This window comes from Erinaceus europaeus, chromosome 4, assembly GCF_950295315.1.
Source record: "Erinaceus europaeus chromosome 4, mEriEur2.1, whole genome shotgun sequence".
Classification (NCBI taxonomy): Eukaryota; Metazoa; Chordata; class Mammalia; order Eulipotyphla; family Erinaceidae; genus Erinaceus; species Erinaceus europaeus.
In genome coordinates, this window is record NC_080165.1 from 139,801,071 (window position 1) to 139,827,312 (window position 26,242).

Below are 26,242 nucleotides of genomic sequence, written 5' to 3' on the forward strand. Positions count from 1 at the left end.
GAATCCTCCCAAGGGTGAGCAGTGAAGATACCAGGAGGGGGGGTGGAGTTTCTGCAGGTGGCTGGGAGGGTCCAAGCCCCCCTTAGTGGGGCCAGAGGGTCCAGTTCTCAGAGAGCAGTGAGGCAATGGTAAGCAAATTGCAGCAGTTGCCTTGAGAATTAGAGGATGAATCACAATGCTTTCTGCTAAATTAACTAGATCACACTGTGCACAGCAAAGTGATAAAAAAAAAAAGCCCAGTTCAAAACTGAATAAGAATTCTCGCCACATCATTTATGTAATATGCATGATTTTTCTGACTTCAGTGGCCTTTAGTTTGATTTCACATGGGAACAGCTTCTGGATTGTTCACCAAAGCATAATTGGGGGGGGGGGGGTGTAGAAGATTTAGTTTGCAATTGTGCAGTCCTCCACGAGTCCCTTCACCTCCCTCCTCTCACCTGTGAATTTTAGAAAATATCTGTCTATATGTTCCTGAAGGAACAAAGCATTAATCATTGTCACTGCTATCACTAAACCATAACCTCGCCATGTTTGGGAGAGGGAGGAAAAGCGATGCTTCATTCTTCTGTGGGGTTTTTTTTTTTTTTTTCCCTGCGCTGATTCATGTAAGTACTTGTTTCTGAATAGTCAGGAAAATGAAAATGCAGTAAAGCTATAGTTAAAACAGCAAGCCAAGAACAAAAGCAACATGCGTGCAGCCGAAGGAGACCTCAGAAACTGCAGAGATAAAAAAACAAAACATCGTGGCTGGCTGGGATTCTGCTCCAAGATCTAATATAAAATGAAGAGCAATCTATAAGCCGTCTGAAGCAAAAAGGCATCATGCAATCCACCTTGAGACACTGAAGCTGCACTATCGCTAGGAATTACACTGTTTGTTGGTGCCGAGGGTAGATTTGGAGAAACAGAGTGGTCAGAGGTGGATGGAATTGTGTGAAAGCATGTCAGACACTCTCATTTGTGCTGTGTGGCCGTACTCCAATCACCACCCATTGGCCTGCCTCTCCTCTCCCTCCTTGACTCTTCCTTTCCCTGCTTTCCCACCTACACTAGAACCACACAGGCTCTCTACTTACTCTCTCAGTCTCATTAGCACTGTCTCTCCACAAAGGATTGTAATTGGCTTATTATAACCAGCACTTAGATTCTTTTTTTTTTTCTCTCTCTTTTCTTTTTTGTCTTCATCAGGGTTTCAGCACTCTGAGACAACCTCAGACAGAAAGAAAAGGACAGAGGGGCTGGGCGGTGGTGCACCTGGTTGAGCACCCAAGTTGCAATGCACAAGGACCCGGGGTTAACACCTCAGTCCCTACCTGCAGGGGAAAACAGTGTCCTTCTCTCTCTCTCTCTCCCTTTCTCTCTCTCTCTTTTTCTCTCTCTCCCTCTCTCCCTCTCTATCACCCCTTTTCCCTCTCAGTTTTTTATTGTACAAATTTGGGAAAGCAAATTGAGTAGAAACTAATTTCCAGCAGTTTGGGGCCTTTTTTTTTTTTTTTTTTTTTTTTTTGGAAAGCAGAACTGATGTTTCCTCCAGTTTCCTGGTTGTCAGATTCGACACACCCATGCAGGCAACAGTGATGGCCTCTTCCGGGCTTTCAGATGAGTCTCTGAACACTGTGTGATAGCCCAAGGCAGGCAGAGGTTGAGAGCAACTGTTCCTGAGACAACTTCCCAAGTGGCACCTGGCTGACTACTACAGCACATGGACAGCTCGCCTCAAAGATCCATTCTGTCACATTCTGGAAGTCATCCCAGAACCCCAGCCCAGAGGCCCTCCCTTCCAACCCTTCCAGCAATTCTATAATTCCCCATATTAAACCATACACTTCCTTCAAAACCTGACTGCTATTTCTATTTCTTGCATTGAGCCCTGAAATTTACACCTGGCTGATCCCCCAAACTTCTGTGTCTTTTCAGTCTTCTCTGTGGCTACTCGTCTGCTTGCTTTCTCTCATGTGAACTTCTGTTTGCTGAGCTGAAGTGCCACTGCACAGTAATATTGAGAAGAAACATGTTTGAGGGACCAGAGAATAGCTCAATAGGTAGAGTGTATGCCATGGCAGGTGAACCCAGGACTAGTGAGATATGCATGAGTGAGACCCTCGCTCCATAAAGAAAAGCAACATAGTTAATCACTTCTTTAACAAATACTTATGGAGAAGTTACCTTATGCCAGGCACTGTACCAGAACACAGAGAAAAATCTATAAACTAAACAGAGATGGCCTCCCCCTTGTGGTAGAGCCAAGACAAAGGAGAACTGAAGGGGCAGGCCGTGGTGCAGCTGATTAAGTGCATATATTACAGTGTGGAAGGATTCAGGTTCGAGCCTACAGGGGGAAAACTTCACAAGTAGTGAAGCAGGGCTGCAGGTGTCTCTCTGTCTCTCTCCCTCTCGACTTCCCCTCCCCCTCTCAATTTCTCTCTGCCGCTATTCAATAATAAATAAGTAAGACAGGAGCACTGCGCATTGTGTACGTTCGCTGCACATATTCACTTGTGTCTTGTCTGGCTGAGTTTTCTCTACAGTGGTAAATAAATAAGAATCAATTGCTCTGTCAGTTTTGTATACACCTTGTACCAAGCTCCAAGCTGGATACTGAGACTCATCAGAGACGATTCAAGAGAATCAGCTTATTTGTGTGTTTATTTTGCTCGGGTTTTAGAAACAGAGAGACAGGGAGTGAAAGAGACCTCAGCACCGACGCTTCCTTCAATGCACTGGGGACCAGGTTCAAGCGCTGGTTCCACATCTAGGTCCGTTTCATTCTTACACCAAGCTCTGGGATATATTTCGATCATTTCCCTTTTACAGAATAGGGAAGTGGGATTTATCAAGATTTGGTTTTGAATGACTGGCAGGCAGTGATACCATTGATGGAGATTTAAAAAAAAAAAAAAACAGGAGAGGAAGGGAAAACAGGCGGCAGCATATGGTGGGTTCAGGGTGTGAGGCGCCCTAGAGAGGCTGTCCTAGCCGATTTCCTGCCTGGGGTGGCAGAAACGTGTGGATGTCGAGTCTGGACAGATTTTATGCTCAAATCTCAGTTCTACCACTAAGTAACTGTGACTTTAGGCAAGTTAATTCACATCTCTAAACCTTTTAGCCGGCGGTCGGGCGGTAGCGCAGAACCCTTAAGCACACAAAGTACAAGGACCGGCGTAATGATTCAGGTTCGAGCCCCCGGTTCCATGGTGAAGCAGGTCTGCAGGTGTCTTTCTCTCCCCCTCTCTATCTTCCCTTCCTCTCTCCATTTCTCTCTGTCCTATCCAACAATGACGACAGCAGTAACAACAATAATAATAACAAAAACAACGATAAACAGCAAAGGCAACAAATGAACGAGGGCAACAAAAGGGGAAAAAGTAGCCTCCAGGAGCAGAGGATTTGTAGTGCAGGCACCGAGCCCCAGCGATAACTCTGGAGAAAAAAAAAAAAAGTTTAGCCTTGATTTCCTCATAAGAAAGCTCAGGCTCGGGAGTCAGGCGGTAGTGCAGCGGGTGTTTTAAACGCAGGTGGCGCAAAGCACAAGAACCGGCAATGATCCCGGTTGAAGGCCCCGGCTCCCCACCTGCAGGGGGAGTCGCTTCACAGGCGGTGAAGCAGGTCTGCAGGTGTCTGTCTTTCTCTCCTCTCTGACTTCCCCTCCTCTCTCCATTTCTTTCTGTCCTATCCAGGAACATCAATAGCAACAACAACAATAATAACCACAACAATAATACAACAAGGGCAACAAAAGTGAATATATATATATATTAAAGTCAGGCTCTTTGGTAGAAGAGATAACATAGTGGTTATACAAAGAGACACTCATGCCTGAGGCTCCAAAGTCCAGGGTTCAATTCCCTGCGCCACCATAAACCAGATGAGCAGTGCTCTGGTAAAATAAAAAAAGGAGTAAAACGAAAACAAGATCTTGTGAAAACTAAACTAGAAAGCGCAGTGCCTCTAACATCGTTTTTGCTCATTATCTACAACCAATACGCGGAGGCAACACCACCCTCATTTTCAGCTGGTCCTTCACAAGGTGAAGAATATGCTAAAAATCATAAATGATCAAAGCTGGGAGCTGGGAGGTGGCATCTGGTTCAGTATACATATTACCACGAAAAAGATCCGGGTTCAAGGCCCTGGGGCTTATGAGCAGTACTCCAGGGGTTTCTCCTTGCTGTCTCTCCTTATTTTATTTTATTTTTGTCTCCAGGGTTACCTGCTCCAGGAGGCTATTATTTTTCCCTTTTGCTGCCCTCTGTCATTGTTGTTGGATGTGAAAACTATTGTATTTATTATCTAATGTAAAACATTAAACCCCCAATAAAGAAATTTTAAAAAGAAAGAAAGAAGGAGACTGAAAGGGAGGAAGGAAAGAAGAAAGGAAGGAAGGGAGGGAGGAAGAGAGGGATGGAGGGAGGAGGAAAGAAGAAGAGAGAGAAAAAGAGGGAGGGAGGGGTGGAGGGAGGAAGGGAGGGAGGGATGGAGGAAAGGAGGAAGAGGAAAGGGAAAAAAATGGCAGCCAGGAAACTGGTGGAGTTGTGTAGGCACTGAGCATTAACCCTTGCTAGCAAAATAAAAATCACGAATGAGTTTTCCTTCTCAAAATCTTTGATCTTTCCATTTACATCACTAGTAGAAGAAAACATGCTTGGAGTATTTAACTAGTCCATGTCCTTTCTTTAAACTCCCTCTCATTATAGCCTCTAATGAAGGTTTCTTTTTTTGTTTGTCCACTGTATATCCCATCCCATACACACCCCAGGGTTGGCACAGCTGGGCAGGGACAAAGGGGACCAATCCACTGACAGGCAACTCCCTCTAGTTGGAACCCAAAAATCAAACACGTACAGAATCTGCAGAGAACATCAGTGGCCAAAGACTGAGGACAGAAAGAGAGAGAGAGAGAGACTTGGAGGAGCTGCTGTCCATGTTCCCATGTCTAGAATCCCAATATGCTTCTTGAGCACCATGTCTGTAAGTCCTCAAATGTCACATTATACCATCACATCATGGAGGCTGGTTTAAGAGAGGTTAAGCCCCTGCAGCCCAGTTCCACTGTTTTGTTGGCCTCATCTTTCCCATCCCCTCTCCCATCACCTCCATTCTTGATCCTGGCTACAGTGAATTGCCCACAACTCCACACAAGTGTTCTGCACTATTCCAGAAGTCTTTCTGCTAGACTGGAATGTTCTTTCGTTCTGTCTTTTTTTTTTTTTTTTGCCACCAGGGTTATCATTGGGCTTGGTGCTGGCACTATGAATCCACTGCTCCCAGACGACCATTGTTTCCTTCTTTAGAAACTGAAAGGGGAGGGGAAAGAGAGAGGGGAGAGAAAGACACTTACCTGCATGGTTGCTTCACCACTCATGAAATATTCCCCCTGTAGGTGGGAAATGCAGCAGGGGAAGGGGCCTTGAAACCAGGTCCTTGTGCATGGTAATATATCTGCTTAGCTAGAAGCGCCACCTCCCAGTCCTCTCTGTCTTCTTTTCTTCCTTCTTTTCATCCTTCCTTGTTAGTCTATTTACATAATCATTGTTTTGTCTGAGACCCACCCTGTCTGCAGGGCACTGGTTTAATCCCCACTGGTTCTCACTCTCTTTTCGCTCCGCCCCCTCTCCTAGTCACACCCTGTTTTCCACCCTACCACTTCCTTCCTGGAAACTATAAATGCAGATTCTTTTCTCAATAAACATTGCACTGCTTCCCAGCTCAGCCATGAGTCCCTGGTCGTCTGTCTCCCGCCCACAAAGCTAGCCCGGCATCTGGCACCCAAACAGGGACCAACACTTCCTTCCTTCCTTCCTTCCTTCCTTCCTTCCTTCCTTCCTTCCTTCCTTCCTTCTTTCCTTCCTTCCTTCCTTTCTTTCTTTTGTTGTCATCAGTATTGTCATTGGAGCTTGGTTCCTGTACAATGAACCCACTACTCCTAGCAGCCATCCTCCCCTCCTTTTTTTCTTTTTCTTATACTTTCTTCTCCCTTCCTCTCTCCCTCCCCTTCCCCCCCAGCCCCCTCATATATATATTCTTATTATTATTGCTCTCCTTTTATTTGCTAGGACAAAGAATTTTATTTGCTAGGACAAAGAATTGAGGTGATGGGGAGACAGAGAAAGAGAGACCCTGCAGCACCTCCTCACTACTTGTGAGGCTTCCCCTCCTGCAAGTGGGGACTGAGGGCTTGAACCTTGATCCTTACACCTGGTAACATATACACTCAATCAGATGCACCACCAGCCCAGCACCTCTGTTGTCTTCCTCTCCCTCTCCTTTTTTTTGCCTCCAGGGTTATTACTGGGGATTGGTGCCTGCACTATGAATCCACTGCTCCTAGAGGCCATTTTCCCCATTTTGTGCCCATGTTGTTGTTGTTATTGCTGTTGGATAGGACAGGGATAAATGGAGAGAGGAGGGGAAGATAGAGAGAGGGAGAGAAAGACAGACATAAACAAACCTCCTTCACCATTTGTGAAGTGATCCCCCCCATGGGTGGGGAGCCAGGGGCTCGAACCAGGATCCTTAGGCCAGTCTTAACCCACTGCACTACAGTCCAACCCCCCCCCCCCCCGTCTTCTTAACATCCTTTCAGATGCAATTCAGACATCTTCCTCCTGAACACCTCTTGCCTTCTTCAGAATGGTATCACTTACTCTGTTTCTAGTCTCTCTATGACTTCGCTGCATTGACTGGCCAGAGGTCTCTTCTACACTCACTGAGGGCAAGAACTGGATCCACATGATGCACTCTGACATTCTACTGGATTTCATCCAAGGATTGGAACTCTAAAATATAATCTGAATCTTTTCAACAAAGAGAATTAAACCAGTCTAAGGCATTGTTTGCTAAAATGTAAAGGTGCAAAGAGACTGTTTCAGATTAAAGGGATGAAGATGAAAGGGCAAATTTTTGGCCAGGAGTTCTGAGTCTTCAAGACCCAAATAAATGGTAGACATTTTGTTTCCAGAATTGATTGAAACCATAACACTGAATTTAGTTGGCACTGTAACATAGATCTGCTATCCTCAGCCTGGTGGAAGGGCTGTCTGTTGCCTTTTTACAGTGTGAGAGTTGCTCATGTCAGAACTGAAAGAACCCACTTCTGATGCTGAAACCACTTCAGAAGTCTGGAAAACTGATTTATAAGAAGACTTCAGTTGCTGTCCAGGAACCTGCAAAGACCTTGAGAGAGTTAGAGGTACCAGGAGAGGGTGTGTCTGGATTTCGAGCATAAGTGTGTGCACTGAGGCTCTTGAGCCTGCAGGCCCTGTCAATAATAGAAAGCAGCTGCTCACAGACAGAGCCTGAGAGGCGAGAATTTCCTGGGCAGACCCTTGCCTGCAGCTGGGGATCTGGCAGCTTCTCTGCAGCCCTCAGCCCCAGGTTCAGTGCTGGACTTGCTCTCCTTGCTATACTCTGAACACCACCATCACCCCCAGTCCAATCCTTCTGGACAGAGTGGATAGATTTAGGATTCTAGGCTATCAGCTGAGCCCAGGGAAGTGGCAGGGGTGGGGGGGGAGCCCTAACACCTAAAATAAAGTCCACTTTCTCACACTTACCTTTGACCCTTCCTAAGCATTCTGTATAAACCCGGGCCAGGGTGACCTAAAACTACAGCTCCCCAACCTGTTCATCCCTGGCCTTAGAGAATGCAGGTTGAGGGTGCTGGGCAGTGGTGCACCAATTAAACACACATAGTAAGTGTATGGACCCACACAGAGATCCTGGGGATCCTCAGGGTAGGGGAGCCTTTCAAACAGTGAAGCAAGTCTACAGTCTTTCTCTCTCCTTCTCTATCTCCCCCTCCTCTCTTAATTTCTCTCTGTCCCATCCAATAAAATGGGGGGGGGGTTTAAGTGCAGGTGGCACAAAGCACAAGGACCAGTGTAAGGATCCTGGTTGGAGCCCCCAGCTCCCCACTTGCAGGGGAGTCGCTTCATAAGCGGTGAAGCAGGTCTGCAGGTGTCTATCTTTCTCTCCCCTTCTCTGTCTTCCCCTCCTCTCTCCATTTCTCTCTGTCCTATCCAACAGTGATGACAACAATAACAACAATAACTACAACAATAAAAACAAGGGCAACAAAAGGGAATAAATAAATATTTTTAAATGGATAAAAATGGCCATAGGAGGTGCTGACACTGAGCTCTAGTGATAACCCTGGAGAAAAAAAAAAACAGAGAGAGAGAGAGAAAGAGAGAATGAAGGTTGAAAATGCAAGTTCCAGAAAGGCTATGGGGATATATATGGACCTACCTGCCAATGCCCATCTCCAGCAGAGAAGCAATTGCAGAATTTTAGTCTATACTCCCAGAGGAGGAAAAATAATAGAAGAAAGATGACTAGTGGGTAGGAACGGTGTGCAGTTGTTCTCCTATTATCTTGTAATTTTGTCAATCACTATTTTTTTTAATTTAAGAAAGGATTAATTAACAAAACCATAGGGTAGGAGGGGTACAACTCCACACAATTCCCACCACCCAATCTCCATATCCCACCCCCTCCCCTGATAGCTTTCCCATTCTCTATCCCTCTGGGAGCATGGACCCAGGGTCATTGTGGGTTGCAGAAGGTGGAAGGTCTGGCTTCTGTAATTGCTTCCCCGCTGAATATGGGCGTTGACTGGTCAGTCCATACTCCCAGTTTGCCTCTCTCTTTCCCTAGTAGGTGTGTCTCTGGGGAAGCTGAGCTCCAGGACACATTGGTGGGGTCTTCAATCCAGGGAAGCCTGGCCAGCATCCTGATGGCATCTGGAACCTGGTGACTGAAAAAGAGAGTTAACATACAAAGCCAAACAAATTGTTGAGCAATCATGGACCCAAAGCTTGGAATACTGGAGAGGAAGTGTTAGGGAGGTACTCACTGCAAACTCTAGTGTACTTCTGCTTTCAGGTATATATTTTGCAGTAGTTTATAGATACGTGTGAAGATATGCTCTCTCTCACAGAAACTGGTCAATCACTATTAAGTCACTAATAGAATTTTTAAAAAAGAGAGAAAAGAAAGTGCAGATTTCTGGGCCCCTCCTGAAACCAGCAGAGGCAGGTGGTCTCAGGCAGGAGGCCCAGGAATGTGTCACTGAGCACACATGTAGCTTGCATGTCAGAGCAGCATGACACACTGCTTTGGGTTCCTCTGAAGTCCCTTTTACATCAGTCCCGGCAGTTCAGCCAGGCAAGGCCCCCGCCCTCAGTTTGGCTCTGGGCAGCCCCAACAGCTGTCTGCTAGCAAGCAGAGGCACCCAAGGGGTGGGACGGGGCTGCTGACCAGAGCAGCCCAGGGCACAGTTGTAGGACCAGCTGGGCCTGTGAGCCACAAAGCGTGCAGCTTTTATAGAAGTTTGCAGGCCAGGTGGGCTTGGCCTGACCTAACTCCTGAGAAAGCAAGTCCTGGGTACAATAGGGACAAATGGCTTGTCTCACTCTCCCAAGAGCAGCTGCAAAGTTGAACTGGGACGTAGGGAGAAGGATTATCAGACTTGTGTCATTCCAGGAAATGCGCCCAGCTCCTATCTCCTCTCCCACCTGATCCGGGGCTGCAAGGTGGAGCTTTAGCCTGGATCTCAATGCCAGGACTTCCAGGAGACACCATCCTGTTCTATCTGATGAAGCTACTCTCTCCAACAGTGACTTCCAGAAGATCACAAAGTGAGTAGAGGGCAAATCTCTGTTTTCTAGATGAAACTGCACCCCTCCCCCTCCACGCACCCCAGCCAAATACATCAAAACTCCTTATTGGTCACACAATTCTGCCGGCTGTTTCAGTTTTGCGTCATGAGAGCGCCTCCACGTGCAATGGCCTTCGGTAGTCCGATGACAGGGAAGTCAGCATCAAGTCTTATGCTCCGTTCCAATGAGTGTAATCATCACAAGTGTTGCCTCTTGCCCTTCAGAGATTCAGATCCTCCCCAGAGATGGACATCGGGCCAGGTTAGCAGGGAGAAGAAACACAATGACAGTGGAGATGCTAGCAATTTCTAGGGACTTTTCTCCAGAAACTGACTCAACACTTGATGCCTCACTTGGCACTCTCCAAGCTGCAATCTTTCTGGCACAGTTTGGCCTCCATCTTCATTCAGCTCACAGGGGAAAACCTGGATTTATTTATTTATTTGTTTGTTTTTTTTCTCTTTGGCCTTGGGTGAGTCAAGCTATTTGGCTCTTATCTTGGCTGGTTGCCTTTTGCAAACACACTGCTGACTCAGAGAACTGAGAGAAAAGCATCTGAAAATTTAGTTCAGTGCAAAATTCTGAACTTTCTGATCCTGAGGCAAGAACCAGAAATCTACATTTTTAATTTTATTTTTTAAGATTTGTTTATTGATGAGGGAAAGAATACACTAGAACACCACTGTGACACATGTGATGCAGGGGGTAGGGACTTCATACCTGAGAGTTCAAACTTTTCATCTATTGAACCACTTGCCAGGTCACAAAAATTTTAAATACATACACTTTGTTTTCCATTTTTCATTTGTGATTTTAAGACTATATAGTCCATACTACACCCACCATCAAAATTCTGTGTCCCCACCCTCCCATCCCCCAAAGATAATCAGCATAGTTCTCACAGAATCTTAGAAACAGTTTGATGGGGGCCGGGTAGTAGCACAGCTGGTTAAGCACACGTGGCACAAAGCCCAAGTACCAGCAGGGGCGTCGCTTCACAGGCGGTGAAGCAGGTCTGCAGATGTCCATCTTTCACTCCCCCTCTCTGTCTTCCCCTCCTCTCTCCATTTTTCTCTGTTCTATCCAACAACAACATTAATAACAACAATGATAATAACCACAACAATGATAGGGCAACAAAAGGGGGGGAAAAAAGAAACAGTTTGCTAGCTCCTATTTTTTCCTTTTTTTTTTTTTTTAAGTTTGTCTGTATCAGAGCTCTAAATTCTACTTATGTGTGAAACAATCTGGTTGTGGTCACTCATCTCTCTATGTATTGAACTAAGAATAATCACCTCCAGTTTGAATGGGGACACAGAACTCTGGTGGTGAAAATGGTGTACCCCTGTTATATTCATGATTTTTATAAATCAATATTAAATCACTAATAAAATAATAATAAAGTAATGCCACCAATTAACAGTTGTTTAAAAGTAAATCAGTAGTCCCAGTTCATTTTACTGGCATGTTCTACCATTGAAAGAGCAAAATTAAAGATTTTTTTTCACACACATTAAAGCAACGCAAGTTCACTTTGATGAAAAACTCGAGTTCACAATCATTTAGTAAATGAAAAGCAAACACTTCATTTTCCTAGCCTATAACTCTTAAGAACAAAAAAGGATTAGTAAATAAATATCTGTGACCAGTTTAAGGGTGAGGCAGACTGGATAATAAACCACCTCTGGCGTTCAAATGCCCAAATGCCCTGCATGTGACTCACTCAAGGAGGGTGAAAGCAGGGTCGCTGTGAATGTGTGGACACTGAGCCTTACCCTAGTCATCACAGATAAGCCCAGTGCTGCGCACTCACATTTTGCTCATCATGGCTGCAAACAATACACTTTTTAAAATATTCTATTTATTTATTCCCTTTTTGTTGCCCTTGTTTTTTTTACTCTTGTAGTTATTGTTGTTGTTATTGATGTCGTCATTATTGGATAGAACAGAGAGAAATGGAGAAAGGAGGGGAAGACAGAGAGGGGGAGAGAAAGACAAACACCTGCAGATCTGCTTCACCGCTTGTGAAGCGACTCCCCTAAGGGTGGGAAGCCGGGGGTTTGAACCGGGATCCTTATGCTGGTCTCTGTGCTTAACCTGCCAGGTGCGCTTAACCTGCTGCACTACTGCTCTCCACAATACACTTTTTTTTTTTTCTCCTCCAGGGTTATTGCTGGGCTCGGTGCCTGCACCATGAATCCACCGCTCCTGGAGGCCGTTTTTTCCCCCTTTTGTTGCCCTTGTTGTAGCTTCGTTGTGGCTATTATTATTGCCCTTGTTGACGCAATTCGTTGTTGGATAGGACAGAGAGAAATGGAGAGAGGAGGGGAAGACAGAGAAGGGGAGAGAAAGACAGACACCTGCAGACCTGCTTCACCGCCCGTGAAGCGACTCCCTTGCAGGTGGGGAGCCGAGGGCTTGAACCGGGATTCTTACGCTGGTCCTTGCGCTTTGCGCCACATGCGCTTAACCCACTGCGCCACCGCCCGACCCCCCACAATACACTTTTTTAAACCAAAGAAATACTTTGATGGAAGCAGTTATCTAAGTTACATTAAACATGACAACTATAAAAATGTCTTGAACAGTTCTACTTACTCAACATTTGTAAAGTGCAACTAGATAATAATCTGCATTTTATCCAGGGTGTCAGTCTGACTGAAAATTACCCAGCTGCCAATCTAAGACTAAATGATATGTAAGGGAGATGATAAATCATATCCATGTGCCAACAATTGCACATTAAACCATTAATCTTCCAATAAAAATATTAAAATAAACAATAAAAAATCACCTCCACTTCCATCCATTTTTTTCCAGAATGACATAATATCACCTTTTCTTTATCTTTCTTCTTTTTTTTTTTTCTGCAGAGTAGTATTTCCATGTAGTTTATATCCAATGACTTCTTCCACGATCATCTGTTGGAGAGCATTTAGGCTGCTTCCACTTTTTAACTAGTGTGAATAATGCAGCTATACACATAGGGGTACATATATGTCCCTTAGAAATCAGTGTCTGTTTGCATTCCTCTATGCAAACACTAAGTTAGAAGAAGATGAAATCCAGAAATCAATTCCTTTTACTATAGCAACAAAAACAATAAAATTTCTAGGAATAAACCTAACCAAAGAAGTGAAAGACTTGTATACTGAAAATTATGAGTCACTACTCAAGGAAATTGAAAAAGACACAAAGAAATGGAAAGATATTCCATGTTCATGGGTTGGAAGAATTCACATCATCAAAATGAATATACTACCCAGAGCCATCTACAAATTGAATGCTATCCCCATCAAGATCCCAACCACATTTTTTAGGAGAATAGAACAAATGCTACAAATGTTTATCTGGAACCAGAAAAGACCTAGAATTACCAGAACAATCTTGAGAAGAAAGAACAGAACTGGAGGCATCACACTCCCAGATACCAAATTGTATTATAGAGCCATTGTCATCAAAACTGTCTGGTACTGGAACATGAATAGACACACTGACCAGTGGAATAGAATTAAGAGCCCAGAAGTAAGCCTCCACACCTATGGACATCTGATCTTTGACAAAGGTGCTCAGACTATTAAATGGAGAAAGCAGAGTCTCTTCAACAAATGGTGTTGGAAAAAAATGGGTTGGAACACTCAGAAGAATGAAACTGTACCACTATATTTCACCAAATACAAAAGTAAATTCCAAGTGGATCAAGGACTTGAATGTTAGACCAGAAACTATCAGATACTTAGAGGAAAATATTGGCAGAACTCTTTTCCACATAAACTTTAAAGACATCTTCAATTCTTCTTCTTCTAGCGTTTGCCCTTCTTCCGTAGCCAGTCAGCAGCGTCAGGTTGAAAGCTGTCAGGAGCTGCTTGTTGCTGGCTTTGAAAGTGACTGGGATCCATGTGGATTCAGTCGGCTAGGAAGGATCATCAGTTTCCCCAATGAATGGGTACTCACGGGATGCACCACGAGAAGGTCGATCCAATGCATCCCACATCTTCAATGAAATGAATCCAATTACGAAGAAGACTAAGGCAAGCATAAACCTATGGGACTACATCAAATTAAAAAACTTCTGCACAGCAAAAGAAACCACTATCCAAACAAAGAAAGCCCTCACAGAATGGGAGAAGATCTTTACTTTCCATACATCAGACGAGGCTAATAACCAAAATATATAAAGAGCTTGCCAAACTCACCAACAAGAAAACAAATAACCCCATCCAAAAATGGGGAGAAGACATGGACAGAATATTCACCAAAGAAGAAATCCAAAAGGCCAAGAAACACATGAAAAAATGTTTCAAGTCTTTGATTGTCAGAGAAACATAAATAAAGACAACAATGAGATACCACTTCACTCCTATGATAATATCATACATCAGAAAAGGTAACAGCAACAAATTCTGGAGAGGTTGTGGGGTCAAAGGAACCCTCCTACACTGCTGGTGGGAATGTAAATTGGTCCAACCTCTGTGGAGAACAGTCTGGAGGACTCTCAGAAGGCTAGAAATGGACCTACCCTATGATCCTGCAATTCCTCTCCTGGGGATATATCCTAAGAAACCCAACACATCCATCCAGGAAGATCTGTGTACACATATGTTCATAGCAGAACAATTTGTAATAGCCAAAACCTGGAAGCAACCGAGGTGTCCAACAACAGATGAGTGGTTGAGCAAGTTGTGGTATATGTACACAATGGAATACTACTCATCTATAAAAAATGTTGTCTCACCGTTTTCAGCTGATCTTGGATGGAGCTTGAAAAAATCATGTTAATTGAAATAAGTCAGAAACAGAAGGATGATTATGGGATGATCTCACTTTCAGGCAGAAGTTGAAAAAACAAGATCAGAAGAGAAAACACAAGTAGAATCTGAACTGAAGTTGGTATATTACACCAAAGTAAAAGACTCTGGGGGTGGAGGGGAGAATACAGGTCCAAAAAGGATAACAGAGGACCTAATGGGGGTTGTATTGTTGTATGGAAAACTGGGAAATGTTATGCATGTACAAACTATTGTATTTACTGTTCAAATGTAAAACATTAATTCCCCAATAAGGAAATTAAAAAAAGAAAGAAAGAAAGAAATCAGTGTCTGTGTATCCTTTGGATAAAGGCCCAAGCGATATTGCTGGACCATAAAGTAATTCCATTTTTATTTGTTTAAAGACTCTCCCTACAGTCTTCCAAAGGGGCTGGACCAGTCTGCACTCCTATGTAGCAGAGTTCCCTGAGTTCCCTTTTTCCCATAACCTCTCTAACACCAGCTGATGCAAGCCATTGTCTCATGTGTAAAGTGGAATCTCAGTGTAGATTTAATTCGAATTTCTCCAACAATAAGTGAAGTGGATGGAGCATTTTATATCTGTGGACCATGTGTATTTCTTCTTTAGAAAACTGTTTATTTAGCTCTTTGGCGAATACTTACTGGGTTACTTTTTTTTTCCTCTGTGGGACTATGTGAAAGCTTGGTAGAGCTAAGGGGAGTCCCCCCATCCTCGGATGGAGGTCTGGAAAGACACCCCGCTTGTTAGCCTCTCTCGTCATAGAGATGAGCCAAGAGGGAAAAAGTCTCCCAGACTAAGCTTGCCTTGTAAGATTCTCAAGCCCACAGAAATCTCACAGTTTCTCCCTACTAGCAGCAGGCCACATGGCTGCCTGCTTTAAGGTTCATTCAAAGTTCACATAGTCACCCAGAGTTCACCTAACCACCTCACTTTTGATCACAAAGGAGAACATACTTCATCAAACACTTCCTCAACAACAGACAATGAAACCCCAAAACACTATTTCCTTATGTCCTTTGATATCTATTATTTACATCAAGCCTTGTTTATCTTCTCTCTATATCTATTATTTACATCAAGCCTTGTTTATCTTCTCTCTATCTCACCCTACTGGTTTAACCCCTATGCTTCTCTCAAATGCCTTTAATTAACCTGTTTGCATCATGAAGAATAATTGTCTTGACCTTTATGTATCACATCAATTCCCATCATACCAGCCCCCTACCATAGGGGCAAGCTGACCTTTTAGAAACCTGTAATTTCTGAAGTATTTGAAAAATGTTCTTTGTTTAAATCTCTATATAAACCCAAGCCCACCCCCAAATAAATGGAGAGTGTTTGTACCAGAATCCTCCCCGAGTCTCTTTCTTTATCACATAGTCTCTTGAGCTAATGATAGAGTCTTAGTAACCTTACCTTCCTGGCTGAGAGTCACCCCACATGAGCCCCAGCATTCCTCTTGTTGAGTTGTACCAGTTCTTTATAGATGTTTGATAGCAGTCTCTTGTCAGATATGTGATGCACACATATCTTATCCCTTGTACTGGGTTGCCTGCTGTAGTTTATTTTTAATGTGTTGAAAATCTTTAGTTTGATGTAGTCCCATTTATTTACTCTTCTTTTCATTTCACATGCCCATGGGGTTGAGTCTCCAAATACATTTTTGATGTGAAGATCTTGCAATGTTTCACTGATAGTTTCTTCTGTGAATTTTACTGTTTCTGGAATAATATCTAAGTCTTTGGTTTATGATTTTATTTTGGTAGTTGTTTATGTGTGGCTGTGCAATTTTCTCAGTACCCTTTATTAAAGATAACTTTTTTACCTCGTTGAGTCATTTTTGGCCCATTTGTCATATATCAAGTGGCTATTTGTATATGGGCTCATTTAAAGGCTCTTAATTCTTTCCTATTGATCCAATAACCATTTTTTATTCTACTGTCATGCTGTTCTAGTTGCTATTGCTTTGTAATATAAACTGAAGCTAGAGAGTGTGATGCCTCCATTTTTTTTTCTTTTTTATCATAAAATATTTGGCTATTCCTAGATTTCTGTGGTTCCACACAAACTTTTGGACAAATTGTTAAATTTTCTTTGGAAAATGTCATTAGAATCTTGATAGGAATTGCACTGAAACTATAGATTGCTTTGGCAAAATAGCCATTTTTAATGTTTTTTATGAGGGTCATATGAGCAGGCTGTTCAGCCCTAAATGAGTCCCTGCTCCCCACCTGTAGCAGGGGATGCTTCACAAGCAGTGAAGCAGGTCTGCAGGTGTTTGTCTTTCTCTCTCCCTCTTTGTCGTCTTCTCCTCTCTCAAGTTCTTTCTGTCCTGTCCAATAAAAAATACAAATTAGAAAAAAAAATTAAATGGAAAAAGTGACCTCCAGGAGCAGTGGATTCATAGAGCCAGCACCAAGCCCCACTGATAACACTGGAGGCAAAGACAAAACCAAACGAAACAAGATTTATGTATGTATGTATTATGAAAGGAGAGAGAGAAAGTGAGAGAGAGGACCAGAGTACTGCACATCTCTGGCATCACCATCACATCCTAGCAATTGAATTTCTGGAAGGCTCTGTAGCCTCAGGCATACAAGGTGGTGTTCTAAGCACATTTTTAGTGAACTTTAGCAAGGGTACTCCAGGAAAAATATTTAAAAGTGTAATTGCTTAAATGTTAATTATAATATATTATTTATTTTTATTGAGTATGTGTTTTTTAAATTTTTTGTATTATATTTATTTATTTGATAGAGACAGCCAGAAATCAAGAGGGAAGGGGGATGATAGCAAGGGAGAGAGAAAGAGAGAGAGGGAGTGAGATACCTGCCAACAGTGCTTCATCACTCGCTAAGCTTTCGCCCTGCAGGTGGGGACTGTAAGCTCAAACCCCAGTCTTTGCAAATTGTAACATATGTGCTCAACCAGGTGTGCCAGCACCTGGCCCCATTGTAGTATATTCTTAAGTTTAATATACAATGTGGAATTGTTCTATCAAACCACTTAATCAGTATCCATAGGAATAATTTCCCTGCAATATTCTTCTTTTTATTTTTATTTTGTTTTCTCTAACCCCCACACCTAGTCCTAACACTAACCCCTCAAACCCTCCTAGCCCTAATGGAATCTTTTTTTTTTTTAATAAGTGCCCAGATGACTTAGATATAAGAGTTTATAGAACATATTTTGAGAATATTGTAGTTATATTAGTTGACCATTGCTGCAATAATGCTACCTTTGAGAAATTACTTCTACATTCACTGGATTAAAATAATGTTTCTTTTCCCCTCAGGAGTCCTAATAGGTAGATGTGTTAAGCAAACCACAACCCAGCAAGGCTTGGCTGGACTCCAAGCTCAGAACTTCAATTTGCCTACTTCAAGACTTTGCTCTAAGATTTGGGTGAAGTTCAGGTCAGTTCACTCTGGGGTCAGAGACTTCCTGGTAAACACTTGACTTGCAACCAAGCCAAGTCTCTCACACTGTCTTAAGCCCTTTGCTTACAAGCCCATTACAACATTTCATACATCAAACAAATCTTGTAGAAAATGCATGGCAATGGGACAGGAAAGTATACCTGTCGTTGGTAGGTATACTTTCCCCCTCCTCTCTCAAGTTCTCTCTGTTCTAACAAATTTAATGGGGAAAAAAATGGCCACCAGGAGCAGTGGATTGGTAGTGCTAGCACTGAGCCCCAGCGATAATCCTGGAGGCAAAAAGAAAAAAAAAAAGAATTCTTTGTCATATTTTTCCTATCCAAATTACCATTTCTCTCCCTATTGTGTCCAGAGTGATAAGGAATGCAAGTGTCCTTGGAGTAGAATTTTTTTTAATTTTTTATTTATTTATTCCATTTTGTTGCCCTTGTTGTAGTTATTGTTGTTGTTGTTGATGTCAGTTGTTAGATAGGACAGAGAGAAATGGAGAGAGGAGGGGAAGACAGAGAGAGGGAGAGAAAGATAGACACCTGCAGACCTGCTTCACCACTGGTGAAGCGACTCCCCTGCAGGTGAAGAGCCGGGGGCTCGAACCTGAGTAGAATTATTTTAAAGTTCAAGACCCTTTAGTATAATATGCTTTTCTCTGTTTTCAACTACCTAGAGAGCAGAAGTTACCTTGGTGCTGAAAGAGGACATACAAAACGAAAACAGCAAGAAATGATAGGAAATTCCTAATGACACATTACCGATTTCACAGCTTGCTACAAGCTGTTAAATGTTCATCTTTATTTGAGTGCAAAACATTTTCGTCTTCTCAGGGTCAGACTAACAGCACCAGAAATCAAAGGGAAACACTAGCTTTCTGGTGAAAGAGCGAGTAATGTTTACTTTGATAAGTTCAGTGCATTCCCCACTTTGTTGTTTCATTTCTTAATCACCCATAAAAGTGTGTTGCCATATAAAACATAAGGAGGACAGCTCTGGACATTTTATCTCATGGAACAGAGCTGGGCTACTCCCTGGGAGAACATTAACTCCTGCAGACTGGACGTGAGCAACTTCCAGCTGCAAATAAAACAGTGAATCAAAACTGTGAAATTTATCAGGCAATGAAAAAGCTCCCTTAAGGAGAGGCTAGTGTTGCTACTCTCTGGGTGGCAGTCTGTCTTGAGGATAGTGTAGGTGTGGCCTTAACTAATAGGCAATAAGGACAACAAAGGAAAGGATTCTGGGAGAGGAGGGAAGGGAACGGGCTGGGGTGGGGGTGGCATGAAAAGGGCTTAATTGAAGGTGAGAGTGGTGTCACCGGCCCCCTGGTGTCATACTTTTTTTTTCCCTTTTGTTGCCCTTGTTTTTTTTTTTTTAACTGTTGTTGTAGTTATTGTTATTGATGTCATCGTCATTGTTGGATAGGACAGAGAGAAATGGAGAGAGGAGGGGAAGACAGAGAGGGGGAGAGAAAGACACCTGCAGACCCGCTTCACTGCCTGTGAAGTGACTCCCCTGCAGGTGGGGAGCCTGGGGGATCGAACCAGATTCCTTATGCTAGTCCTTGCGCTTGGCACCACGTGCGCCTAACCCACCCCACTTCCGCTTTTTTTTAAAGAATTTATTTATTTATCTATGAGAAAGATAGAAGGAAAGAAAGAACCAGCCATCACTCTGGTACTGTGCTGCCGAGGATCAAACTCAGGACCTCATGCTTGAAAGTCTAGTGCCTTAGCCACTGAGCCACCTCCCGGACCACTGGTGTCATACTTTTTTAAAAAATTAAAAAAAAAAAAATATTGGTGGGGGTCGGGCGGTAGCGCAACAAGTTAAGCACACATGGTGTGAAGCTCAAGGGCCCCAGTTGAGCCCCCAACTCGGCTCCCAACCTGCAGGGGAGTCGCTTCACAGGCGGTGAAGCAGGGCTGCAGGTGTCTGTCTTTCTCTCCCACTCTGTGTCTTCCCCTCCTCTCTCCATTTCTCTTTGTCCTATCTAACAATGACGACATCAATAACAACAACAATAATAACTACAACCGCAATAAAAAAAAAAAAAGATAAGGGCAACAAAAGGGAAAATAAAATTTAAAAAATCTACATTTCATTTTTGTCACCAGGGTCATTGCTGGGACACAGTGCCTGCACAACTCTACCATTCTCAGTGGCGTCTCCCCCCAACCCCATCCCCACCCCCTTATAGACACAGAAAGAAATAGAGACAGGAAGAAAGAGTCCCTACAGGTGGGGGACAAAGGGCTTGAACCTGTGTGCTTAAGCATGGTAGCACATGCATCTACCAAGTGTACCACCACGTAGCCCCTTGAACATCACAGTGATGTAGGACTAACATTGCAGCACCACATGACTGTAGTGTCATCATTACACAACACCAAAGTGTTATATAGTTGGTGACCACAGACACATGTGCACCCCAACTGTCGAAGGTCTGGCTGGAGTCCTCACAGCCTGTCCTTCACTCTCCAGAGGGTGCATATGCCATGTCACTGGCTCAGTCCTCTGCGGGAACCTCCTGCAGTCTCTCCCCATATCCAGCAGGAAGAAAGGAAGTACTAGGTTGCAAAGAAAAGAGAGTTTCACCTGGACTGCTCGCTCTGCAACGCACCATGAGTGACTCCATCTGGATATCATTCGGTTTCCCATCTCCCCTCCCAGAAGCTAAAATGCTGTCTTCACGCACTGCAGTTCACTCAGGCTCCGATGTCATCTCATGCCCATTTGCCTGGCCTACCATCTTTGTTTATTCATCAGAGTCTTTTCTTTCTTTTTTTAAAATATATTTTATTTTTATTTTTATTTACTTATTCTTTTTTGTTGCCCTTGTTGTTTTATTGTTGTTTTTATTGATGTCGTCGTTGTTGGAGAGGACAGAGAGAAATGGAGAGAGGAGGGGAAGACAAAGAGGGGGAGAGAAAGACAGACACCTGCAGCCCTGCTTCATTGCCTATGAAGCGACTCCCCTGCAGGTGGAGAGCCAGGGGCTCGAACTGGGATCCTTACGCCGGTCCTTGTGCTTTGCGCCACCTGTGCTTAACCCGCTGTGCTACAGCCCGCGAGTCTCTTCTTAAAGCTACAGAAACAAGGCTCCTAGAATGCACCTTCACCTGGGTTGATGCTAGTGATAGAGAATGAGCTAGAACATTGCCTTTACAGAAAGGAAGAAAAGGAACAAGTGGGGCAGACAGCGGTGGTGCACCTGGTTGAGCATGCACATTACGGTGTGCAAGGACCCAGGTTCAAGCTCCTGGTCCCCACCTGCAGGTGGGAAAAACTTCATGAGTGGTGAAGCAGGGCTGCAGGTGTGTGCCTTTCCCTCTCTATCCCTCCTCACCTCTCAGTTTCGCTCTGTCTCTATCCAATAATAAATACATAAAAAGACTTTTTTAAAAAAAGATCTTAAAAAAGATTTAAAAAAAAGAAAGAAAGAAAAAAGCTTCCATCAAAGCTCCTTCACACAAAATACACTGAGCAGAGCAGAGCCCAAATACATAATAAAGAAGAAAAACAAGTGAAGGGGGAAAAAAATTCTTATAGCCGTCATATTTGAAATGCTTTATTTCCTGCCAATCACAGATCCATTTCCAGAAAAGTGCAAGCTGCCCACGCTGCCAGTGCCTTTGTCAGCTGCCAGCTGTTACTTCTCTGGAAAGAGGGTCAGAAGGCTGCTAGTGGCTAATAGCCAGCCAGAAGCTGCCAGGGAGAGCTGTCCCTTGTGGGTTTTAGCTGCTGGCTGATTGTCAGTCGAGAACTACAAGTTCGGGTTTGATAAAAGCCAGCTATATATTTCAGACCTCCTCCTTCTCTTTCTCCTTTTTTTCCTCCCCCCCCCTTTTTTTTTTCCATTTGTGCTTTGAAATGGTCCTGCCCTCCAAATGGAGCTCCCTGAGTCTTTGCAGGCCTTTGTTTTACCTTGTTAGGCACCAGCAGCTAGAGTCCTCTGAACACTTACAGTGCTGCTAGGGTGAGGGGAAGCCACTGGGGTGGGGGTAGAGAGAGGGGTGGGGGCTCCATGAGCCACACCCACCGCAGCCGTGGGCACCTGTGCTTGGCGGACCCTGACAGAAAGAGCTTCCTGCTCACTCTAAGAGACAGGCTCAGGTGTTTCTATGAGACTCAAGTTTGGGGAGAGTGGACTGTGTTTGTAAGTCAGATGCAGAATTTATTGACTAGCTTCCCCCACCCCCCCCAACCCCGCCCCATCCCCACCTCCCTGTCCTCTGTGAAATGAGGAACCAGCTCAAGACACTGGGCATGAAATTCCAATCTTAAAACTGCCCCAAGGCTCCCGATCCTTCCTACCAGTCAGTCAACAATCGGGAATTACCTTCTCTGTCATAAGGTGTGGAACTCAGGGCTCTGTAGCTATGGGGGAGGGGGGAGTGAGGAGGGGCAGGAATTCTGTCTGCTGGTGGGGTGCTTTAAATTCAGATGCTTAGGGGCTGTCATGTGCAATGCATCAAGGCTGAAAAATAAACACCCGGCAGAAGCCGGCTTTGAGTTAAGGCCGAGCACACAATAAATTTCAACTGGTTAAATTAATCGCTAGCTGCTTGTGGTGAATATTAATCCCAGGGAGGGAGCTGGCTGCAACCCAATCAAAAGACAGGTGAAAACAGAAACCAGCAAAACATTTGGGCTCTTTCAAAGGAAGGCTTACCTGGGAGGCAAGTGTTGATGCTGAGTCCCCAAGAAGCAGAATCTGAAAAGAAGCCCCTCCTGTTTTCCAAGCACATCTGTGCTATAATAAGCAGGCTGTTCTGCCCTGAGCCCTCACCTGTCCCCTCTGGGGCTCTCCAAGAGCTTGTATGGAGAAGGGTCTTGCCTAAGGGTAGAAAAGATGAAAGAACAGAGACTCTTAATTTGCTTTTTTTTTTTTTTACAAGGGTGGAATATACAGAACATAAAATTGGCCAAGTTAACCATTTTCCAGTATATGATTCAGCTGTGTTAAGTACATTCATGATTTGCACAACTATCAACAATACCAATTTCCAGATTTTTTCCCCCCTCTTGAATCTAAGCAGAAATTCTGTGCCCATTAGACAACAGTTCCTCATTCCTCCCTCTCCTAGCCCCAGGTGGGTTCTCTTCAGTTTTCTGTCTGTCTGAGTTTGAACACTCTATGAACCTCATATTAGTGGATTATAACATTTGCACTTTTGTGTCTGACATCTTTCACGTAGCATAATGTTTTCAGGTTTCTTCTGTATGAGAATATGTATCAGTACTTCATTTCTCTTTCTTTCTGTTTTATTTTATTAGTGATTTAATATTGACTTACAAAATTACAAGATAACAGGGGTATAATTCCATGCCGTTCCCTCCACCAGAGTTCTGGATCCCCAGTCCCTCTATTGTAAGTTACAACAGTTCTCCTCAGGTTGCAGATATGGATTAACTATTATTTCTACCACCATCTGTCTATATTTGTATAGATTTGCCCATTTTTTTCCCCATCATCTCATCTTCTCTTCCTTTCCAAGTCACACCTACACCTATTACTACTTCCAAATGTCCCTCCCTTTGTCCCTTTGTCCTCTTCTCTCTCTGGGTCGTGATGAAATTGGAGGTCAGAAGCCCCTGGTCACCTTCCCCTAACATTTCTCCCTACTGGGAGTATGGACCAAAATTATTTTGGGGGTGCAGAGATGGGAGTTCTGGCTTCTGTAATTGCTTTTCTGCTGGACATGGGTGTTGGCAGGTTGATCCATACCCCCAACCTGTTTCTATCTTTCCCTAGTGAGGTAGTGCTCTGGGGAGGTGAGGTTCTGGGCTCTGGGACACATGGATGAGGTCATCTGTGTAGGTGTGACTTAGAAAGGAAGTGAAGGCAGGACAGTAGAAGTGAATAAAAGTGGGCAAAAAAAAAGACAAAAATATATGTAGACAAATAGATATATGGAGAGAGATAGAGATAGAGATAGAGTCCACCCATATCTGTCACTTTCGGAAAACTATTGCAATGTCTGCTGGGGGGATGGGGATGGGAGCACAGAACTCTGCTGGGGGGAATGGTGTAGAATTAATTCCCTATTATCTTGTATTTTATAAATAGCTATTAAATCACTAATAATTGTGTAAATGGTGGTCATTTTTAGCATCTAAGGAATGAACAGTTTCTTCTCTATATGGTGCTGAGACAGCAGTCTAGGTCCTTGGAAAGAGGAAGAGAAGAACTTCAAACAGAGGGGTGGAGCTTTGTGACCCTGAGGTTCAGCTAGCCTAAGACGAGAGATGATCAAGGAGAAATATGCCAAGGCCAAGAGGACCTGCCAGGCTAGCTTCGAGGGCAGGAGAGAGAGACGACCAGGGACTCATGGCTGAGCGGTAAGCAGTTCAGTCTTTATTCATGTGGAACACAGCGCAATCTAAGCTATCTCTAATCACAAGCCTGTCCTTATATATCCTGAGGCGGAAGTGTCAGGTCCAAAGAGGATGTACGTAGGATAGGGGGTGGGGAGAAGGAAAAAGCCTGCAAAACAGGGAGGATTAAACCAATGCCCTGGAGGCAGGGTGGTGCTTAGTTAACAGTGGTTATGTAAATAGAATACAGTGTTAAGCAGGGGGGATCAAACCAATGAAACAGAAGGGGTCTTAGAAGCAGAATTTAGAAGCAGACCAACAAGGACCAACAAAACAAATAAATAAAAAATAAATAAATATGTATATAGGTACATATTGGTTCCCTACCATGTTTGACTTTTAAGTGCTTACTTGGTCTGCCTTGGCACTGTAATTCCTTTCCATTGTCCCTAAACCTTCAGCTAAAATGTGTTGTATGGGGTGGGGGTAGATAGCATAATGGTTATGCTAAGAGACTCTCATGCCTGAGACACCATAGTCCCAGGTTCAATTGCCTGTACCACCGTAAGCCAAAGCAGAAGAGTGCTCTGGTAAAATAAACAAACAAACAAACAAATAAAATAAAATGTGTTCTATACAGTAGAGTAGGAGGAGTAGGAGGCTCAGAGAGGAAGGGCAGGGCTGTCTAAATGTGGGGCTGGGGTGAGCTACTCCCACACTCACTGGGGACAGAAATGCAGAGTGCAAGACAACTGTGAGACACTTCATAAACACTACAGGAAACAAAAGGGTAAGGGAGGGACTGGAACTACAGCCACTTGGAGTAAAGGGAAAAAGCTAAAGGGAAAAAAAAAACTACTGCAAATAATGGGAAGACTTGGGACTTCCCAGAATCGTCTACAGGCAGGAAAGCCTGCTCAGCAAACATTCCAGCAGGCCCAAACCCAAGACTCACCCTCTCGGGTGCAGCCTATGAAACAGAAGTGTGTGGGCTTCCAGGAACTGGGGTAGTGTATTAGATTTGCCACCAGCAAGGCACATGCAGAAGGGGGTAACAGGACAGGCCAGCTCTGTTCCTTGAGGAGCAGAGGCTGGACTTGGAATATGCACTTAGAGAGACCCCGCTCTTACTACGACTTAGAGTGGAATAGGGAGGCACAGAGAGGAAAAATACCACAGCATTCCTCCACCATGCTTGGACCTTTTCTAGCGTCCCCTCAATGCTCCCATGTGGTGCCAGGGCTCCAACACAGGATCTTGTGCATGCAGAGGCACACACTCCCCCTGGTGAGCTATCACCCAACCCAAGGAAGGTTTCTTCAACCAAGATTTGAAATGGGGGGGGGGAGGGAGAATCATTGATAATGACTAATAATGATTATGACACTGAAAATTTAGGTAGGATTTTATGTTTGTCTCCAGTTAAACTTTAGCATGAACTAGGAAAGAATCACTGGTTTTATGGCTGGTTTTGTTTTAGTTCTGTTATCTATCCTGCAGTTGTCTTGGCGAAGGGTTTGGGAGTTGATAGCCTATTAACCACTAGGATCTTATTTCGCTTCTACTCATGATAGCCTATTAACCACTTGATAGCCTATTAACCACTAGGATCTTATTTCGCTCTAGTCATGGCAGGTTGTTGAAACCTGTATCAGTCTCCTAATCACTCAGGCTCTTTCTTTACCAAGGTCATAGGACAGGAACATAGTTGCTACAAAGGTAAATCACTGTAGCTTCACTGGACACTGTAGAATATAGAAATCACTTGGGGCCGGGTGGTGGCGCACCTGGTTGAACGCACATGTTACAATGCACAAGGACCTGGGTTCGAGCCCCCAGTCCCCACCTGCAGGGGGAAAGCTTCACAAGTGGTGAAGCAGTGCTGCAGGTGTCTCTCTGTCTTTCACCCTCTCTACCCCTCCCTTCCCTCTCGATTTCTGTCTCTAACCAATCAATAAAGATAATAAAAATTTTTAAAAAAGAATATAGAAATCACTCTAGTAGGGTCCTGCTAGATGGATGAGGAAGATAAAGGGG

The 26,242-nt window shown here is 43.9% G+C and overlaps 1 long non-coding RNA gene across 1 annotated transcript in view; it reads right to left on the reverse strand.

The window, feature by feature from the left end:
• Positions 1–26,242, reverse strand: part of LOC132538162 (uncharacterized) — a 46,720-nt gene that overhangs the window by 6,243 nt on the left and 14,235 nt on the right. The window contains exon 2 of the long non-coding RNA XR_009549620.1: positions 22,560–22,724. This is a non-coding gene — a long non-coding RNA (uncharacterized LOC132538162). The remainder of the gene's footprint in view (positions 1–22,559; positions 22,725–26,242) is intronic.